Below are 6,000 nucleotides of genomic sequence, written 5' to 3'. Positions count from 1 at the left end.
CCAAGTAAAAGGTTGAATGTAGGTTTTATATCCACAACATGGAATTCAACCATCTTTTGAATTGGGCATGTGGTAATTGGTAGCTTAACAGTTCCACAACCCGATCTTATCGAATTGTCATAGGCCCTAATGCTTTGTGTTGTTGATTGAAAATCTTTTTCTGGATTTAGGTCTAAGTATTTTTCCGTTCATAATAAGCATACGTTTACAGCTGACCCATTGTCTACCAAAGTTAGAGGGATATTGTATCCCTTGCATCCCACACTTAAGTATAATGCATTGTTGTGGGTAGTGTCTTTTAAAGGCAATTCATCATTAGTGAAAATGCTTGACTTATCGGATTTCTGGCTAGTAAGCAAGCTAAAGAGATCTTGAGGGGTTGTGTATGTGCTTACAGACAAAGCCGTTGGAGCGTTCATGAGAGAATTCCTATGTATTTTAGAAGTAATTAGGAGTTCCCAAATGCTAAAATTCGCCTTAGATTGGCAAAGTTGTTTGACCATTGGATCTTCCACCTCAACTAGAGGTGGTATTGGATTTTGTACTTGACCTTGAGTTTGATTTTGTGTGGTCGAATATCCATTTGGTAGTGGTGCTTGGTAGACTCGCCCAGAACTAGTTAAATAATCTATCTCGTTTGGGTTAGTTGTAGGACTCACAAACCAACTTTCTTCTAGAGGCTTTGTATGTGCTTCCATTTCAAGATGTTCCATGAGTTGTGCTTGATGCCATTGTTCATCCAATGAGAGATTTGATAAATCTTGCGATTTCCCAAAGAAATGATCCCAATCAAGCGCTCCATTTGTTTCATTTTGTAAACAAGATGGAGGTAGGACGACGACATACTTAGAGACATATAAGTCTTGAAAGTCGTCGTCCTATAGTCCACATATTTCATTAGTTGCCCCTATGAGTATTGTGGATAGAGGTTCTCCTATGGGTGTAATATAGTCCAAAGGATTGAACATATCACCTCCCATATGGTCCTCATTGATGTGAAACACCCCTAAGGGGGATGTAATATTGTTAGGTTTAGGCGTGGGAATCCTCCCATCGTCTACTTAATCTTGTATTTTGTTCTTTAAGACATAGCAACGTTCTGTATCATGTCCAACACCTCTATGATAAGCACAATCAGCATTACCATCCCATTGAGGAAATCTTCTTTCTGGTGGAGTGGGTGGTGTCAGCCCTATTGGTGCAATTAAGCCTTTTTCATTTAATTTTTCTAACAATTCTTTATAGCATACAGGAAATGGAATAAATTTTCTTTCTTTTGTCCATCTTTTTCTAGGATCATCATATCGATTTGTATTATTGTATTTCGTAGTAGTCGCAAATATTTCAATAAAGGATGATGCATTATCATTCCCCTTCTTGTAGTTATTCTTAGGTTGATGATGATGATGAGGTTTTTTTGCTTTTTCGTTAGCAAGATCATCTGCAATCCTAGTAGCCACAGAATAGACCTTTTGAAAAGTGTCTAAACCAAAGTAACGTAGATGTTTGTTGTACTTTTCATGACAGTTGTCGATGAATTTTTGTACTAACTCGAGTTTATGCGGCCTTTGGGCAAGGTGGGCCGCCTTTTCTCGACATCTACCATAGAAAGTATGGAAACCTTCATCGTCGCCTTGCTTAAGCATCTCGAGTTCACGTAAAGTTGACTCAACTTTACCTTACTCTCATATTGGGTAATGAACGCCAAAACTACATCTTCCTATGTTGCCTTGAATTTTGAATCTAGCCCATAGTACCACTCTCTCGCGGCTGGGTCTAGGGATAAAGGGAAGGTTAAAGCATAAAGTTTAGGACCAACTCAATTAACGCCATAGTGCTGGTAAAATACATTAAATGATTTTGTGGGTTATTGGTCACCTTAAATATTGGCAAGTCTGTAGCTACGAACTTTTCCGGTAAAGCAAGTCCTGGGGGAGGAGCAAACTTTTCTGCGTCAAAGTACTTGTTTCCCATTGTAGAACAAAGAACTAGCTTCTCCAATGACTTTTCTTTGATGGATAATTGTTCCATCTTTTCTTGCAAGGCTAAGGTTTCAGCATTTTTCTTTTAAGCCTTTTCCATTTTCTTATTTCCTCTATCCTCGGCCTCTTGAGCCTTTTCCTCTCTCAAACGAAGAATCTCTTGTTGAAGTTCTTCGATGGTTGGCATTGTTGTTGGACTAGGATTAGTTGTCGAAGAAAAGTGGTTTGAAAGGGGCTGACCTTTGGGTGGTAAACGTAGAATGCGAGTGCCCGGGAGTCCTCTTTCCCAAGCTTGGAATCCGGCCCTAAAGGAGTACGAAAAGATAAGTAAATCGATACGCTTGTTAAAAAGGGAGAAAAAAAAAGAAAATACGCAAAATATATTCAAACGGATAACATCACCCTTAACAATTCCTCAATGAAGATATTGTTCGGACGAGTTAATTTGTTTTTTGAGAAATCAAAATTGACTCGTTCAGTGGGCGCGCGCAAGTGACTCAGTTGCGCACGGCTATCGCGCGCAACGAAATCTCTTGTGCTGGGAGGGGTCGCGCATCTCACTGAGTTGCGCGCGCCACCTGCTCGTAGGAATTTTTTTTTTAATTCAAGCGTTTTTTTTTGTCATCGTTTTTTTTTATTTGATTTTTTTTGCTATCCTTTGAATACGACTCTAAATCACGAAGAGATAATTTTGTAATTGGGAACCTAGAACAAATTGAAATGAAAAAAAAGAAGGCTATCCTAACACGCTGCATATAGTCACATAATCACATAAGCATGCCATAAGTCAAGACTCACGCAATGCCATTTTAAGGTCAAAAAAGACTTGGGTGTCCAAAGGTACCATATCTTAAGAAACGACGCACAAATCAATCACTCAACGTGTTAACTCATGGCATCAGCCTCCCAACATTTTGTTGGCGATATGGGTGGGATGATTGTTATTGTTTTCGGGATAGAATCCTAGTGTTGGCGACCCCTAGTTGTAGGGAATATTTGAAGCATTGTCCCTAGCTTGAACCCCACTGTGATCATACACTAAAGTATGGTGGCGTCCAAAGGGAAAGAAGATAGAGCAAAAGAGTTGCCAACAAGTTTTAGGAACTTGTAAACCTTTCAAGAGGTGAAGGTTACACCCCTTAACGATCCAGGAGATCATCAACTCCAATAGGTCTGGAACCATGACTGGTTGTTCGGGGATGAAGGTACAAATCCAACATAAAAGAGATTGAACATGCCCTAATAATAGGCCTCTACTTTATTCTGATCGTATTCATGTGCCTTTTTGACTAACATGCAATCAATAGGTATAACCCTAAACCTGTTTATCTATGTTGGTTGAATTTAATGCATAAATAAACTATTATTGGCGATCACTTGAATTATAATAAAATTAACCCTAAACAAGATTATTAGTTATCTTATTAAGCGTGATTACAAGTACCAATTCCCTTTAAACATGCATAAAAGGTGTGATCAAGCAATAACAAAAAATAAAATCAAGCAACATAATAAACACAATAACAATTATAATCATCATCATAATAATAATCAATCATAATAATAATAGTCATAATTATGATAATCATGTTAAAGCATAATAACAATAGCAAGATCCTAGGCATGATACTAACAAGATTAATAACAAACCCTAGCATGTAACTTAGAAATAAAAATAAAAACTTTAACCCTAACATGATACTAACATGAATATTAGGAAAGACACACTAGTAGAAAAAACGCAGTAGGCAGTGGTTCAAACCCGGTCTAAGGCACCGGTTTGAACCGCTGCCTATTTGAGGGGTGCCAAAAACCCCCTATTTGGCATCGGTTCAAAACCGGTGCCATAGGGTTTAATAGGCACCGATTAACCGGTGACATAGGGTAGAATAGGCACCGGTTAACCGGTGCCTAATACTGCTCTCCCGCCATTTTTTTGGGTGGTGGATAGTTTAGGCACCGCTTCCTGCCTAACTGGTGCCTTTTGTATAATTTTTTTTTTCGTTTTTTTTTTTCAATCGTGCAATAATATTTTTAAAAAAAACCTGCAATAATAATACCCTGTAATTCCAGCAATTATATTAAATATAATAATTAATAATTTTATTATTATAATAACTAATAATAATATTATTAATTATTATATACAAAAATAATATTAGATACAAAAATTCAATTATATATATACATAGATATAAATATTCCCAAACGCAATACAAAAAAAAAAAAGTTTCTTACATATACAAATAATAGAAAGTACACATATATGATGAATAATAAGTTATATATAGTTCAAAAGTTAACATAAATAATTTACAATTACAATGCATGCCATTTACATGTTGAAGGTGATGAAAGACGCCAACATGTCACGAACTTCATTAAGCTCCTTGATTTTCAACGGACCATCCTTTTGGACCTTGCAAAACTTGAAATACAAAAACATTATTTTAAAAATGATTAATTAGGCAAAAAATATGTATTTTATCAAATATTACCTATACGACTTCTATATAGCCCATTTACTACATTACTTATCAAATGAACTATTTCTTTCTCATAACATTTCAATATTGGATATTTGTATGTGTGTAAGCCCTAAAATTGTATAGGAGAGCATTTTATTAAGGTTTATGACGGTTTTTACCCAAAATGGCCCGAATATGGCCTATATGACCTTACTTTGCCCATTTCCTACATTTCTTATTAAATGAACTTTATTTATCTCATAAAATGTCAATATTATCTAGTTATAGGTGTATAAGGAAAGAAATCACATTAAAAGAGCATATTAACACAAAATGGCCCTAATATGGCCCATATGACTTCTATTCAACCTATTTTCTACCTTTCTTGTGAAATAGCCTTTTTGTTTCTCATAACATGTTATTGTTGGATAATATTAGGTGTCTAAGGCTAGAAATCACATCAATATAGCATTTCAAGAAGTTTAACAACGCATTTTACTCAACATGGCCCAAATAGGGCTTATATGACTTCTATGTAGCCCATTTTCTACATTACTTATCAAATGAACTATTTCTTTCTCATAACATGTCAATGTTTGGTAGTTGTATGTGTTTAAGCCCTAAAATTGTATAGGAGAGCATTTTATTAAGGTTTACGACGCTTTTTACTCAAAATGGCCCGAATATGGCCTATATGACCTTACTTTGCCCATTTCCTACATTTCTTATTAAATGAACTTTATTTATCTCATAACATGTCAATATTATCTAGATATATGTGTATAAGGAAAGAAATCACATCAAAAGAGCATATTAACACAAAATGGCCCTAACATGGCCCATATGACTTCTATTCAGCCCATTTTCTACCTTTCTTGTGAAATAACTTTTTTGTTTCTCATAACATGCCATTGTAGGGTAATATTAAGTGTCTAAGGCGTGAAATCACATCAATATAGCATTTCAAGAAGTTTTAGGACTTACCTCATGAAGCTGTTGAGTGTCCGTACAATGAGTCACAATGTCAAGCATGAATCTCATCACATACAAAGCACAATCAAGTCCATTCTCTTGTTGTGCGCACTAGCATATGACAAACAAATCACATCAGTGAAACATGCAAAGGAAATGAGCAAATATTTACTACCATAGATTTTCAAGATAATCACAATAATATAATATCATGTAAATTACCAACGATGTCTTCCATGTTGGACCCTTTGGAGCACGACAATGTAGCTTCTTCATAACACTGTAGTATAAAAAAATACAATCAAATTTTATTAGTCGTATGATTACTAAATTAGTTATTATTAGCAATAATCATGACTATAGGTTGCTATATATATTTACTTTTGCAATATAGACTTCACGAGCCACTTCTCCGATGATCGAGCTGAATCAAGGTGATAAATTGTGTTAGTGGAATTACAAATCACCATGAGGCTCCAATGCTCCCTACATAAGTTCACAATAGACAAGGTAATTAATATATAGGAGTCAACATATAATGAGGCCAAATCGATTGAATTTGACATGGTTAGTCATAC

The sequence above is a fragment of the Chenopodium quinoa genome, unplaced genomic scaffold (genome assembly GCF_001683475.1).
Source record: "Chenopodium quinoa cultivar QQ74 unplaced genomic scaffold, ASM168347v1, whole genome shotgun sequence".
In the NCBI taxonomy this organism is placed as follows: domain Eukaryota; kingdom Viridiplantae; phylum Streptophyta; class Magnoliopsida; order Caryophyllales; family Amaranthaceae; genus Chenopodium; species Chenopodium quinoa.
The sequence above is the reverse complement of the archived record's forward strand: the minus strand, read 5'-3'. Positions refer to the sequence as shown.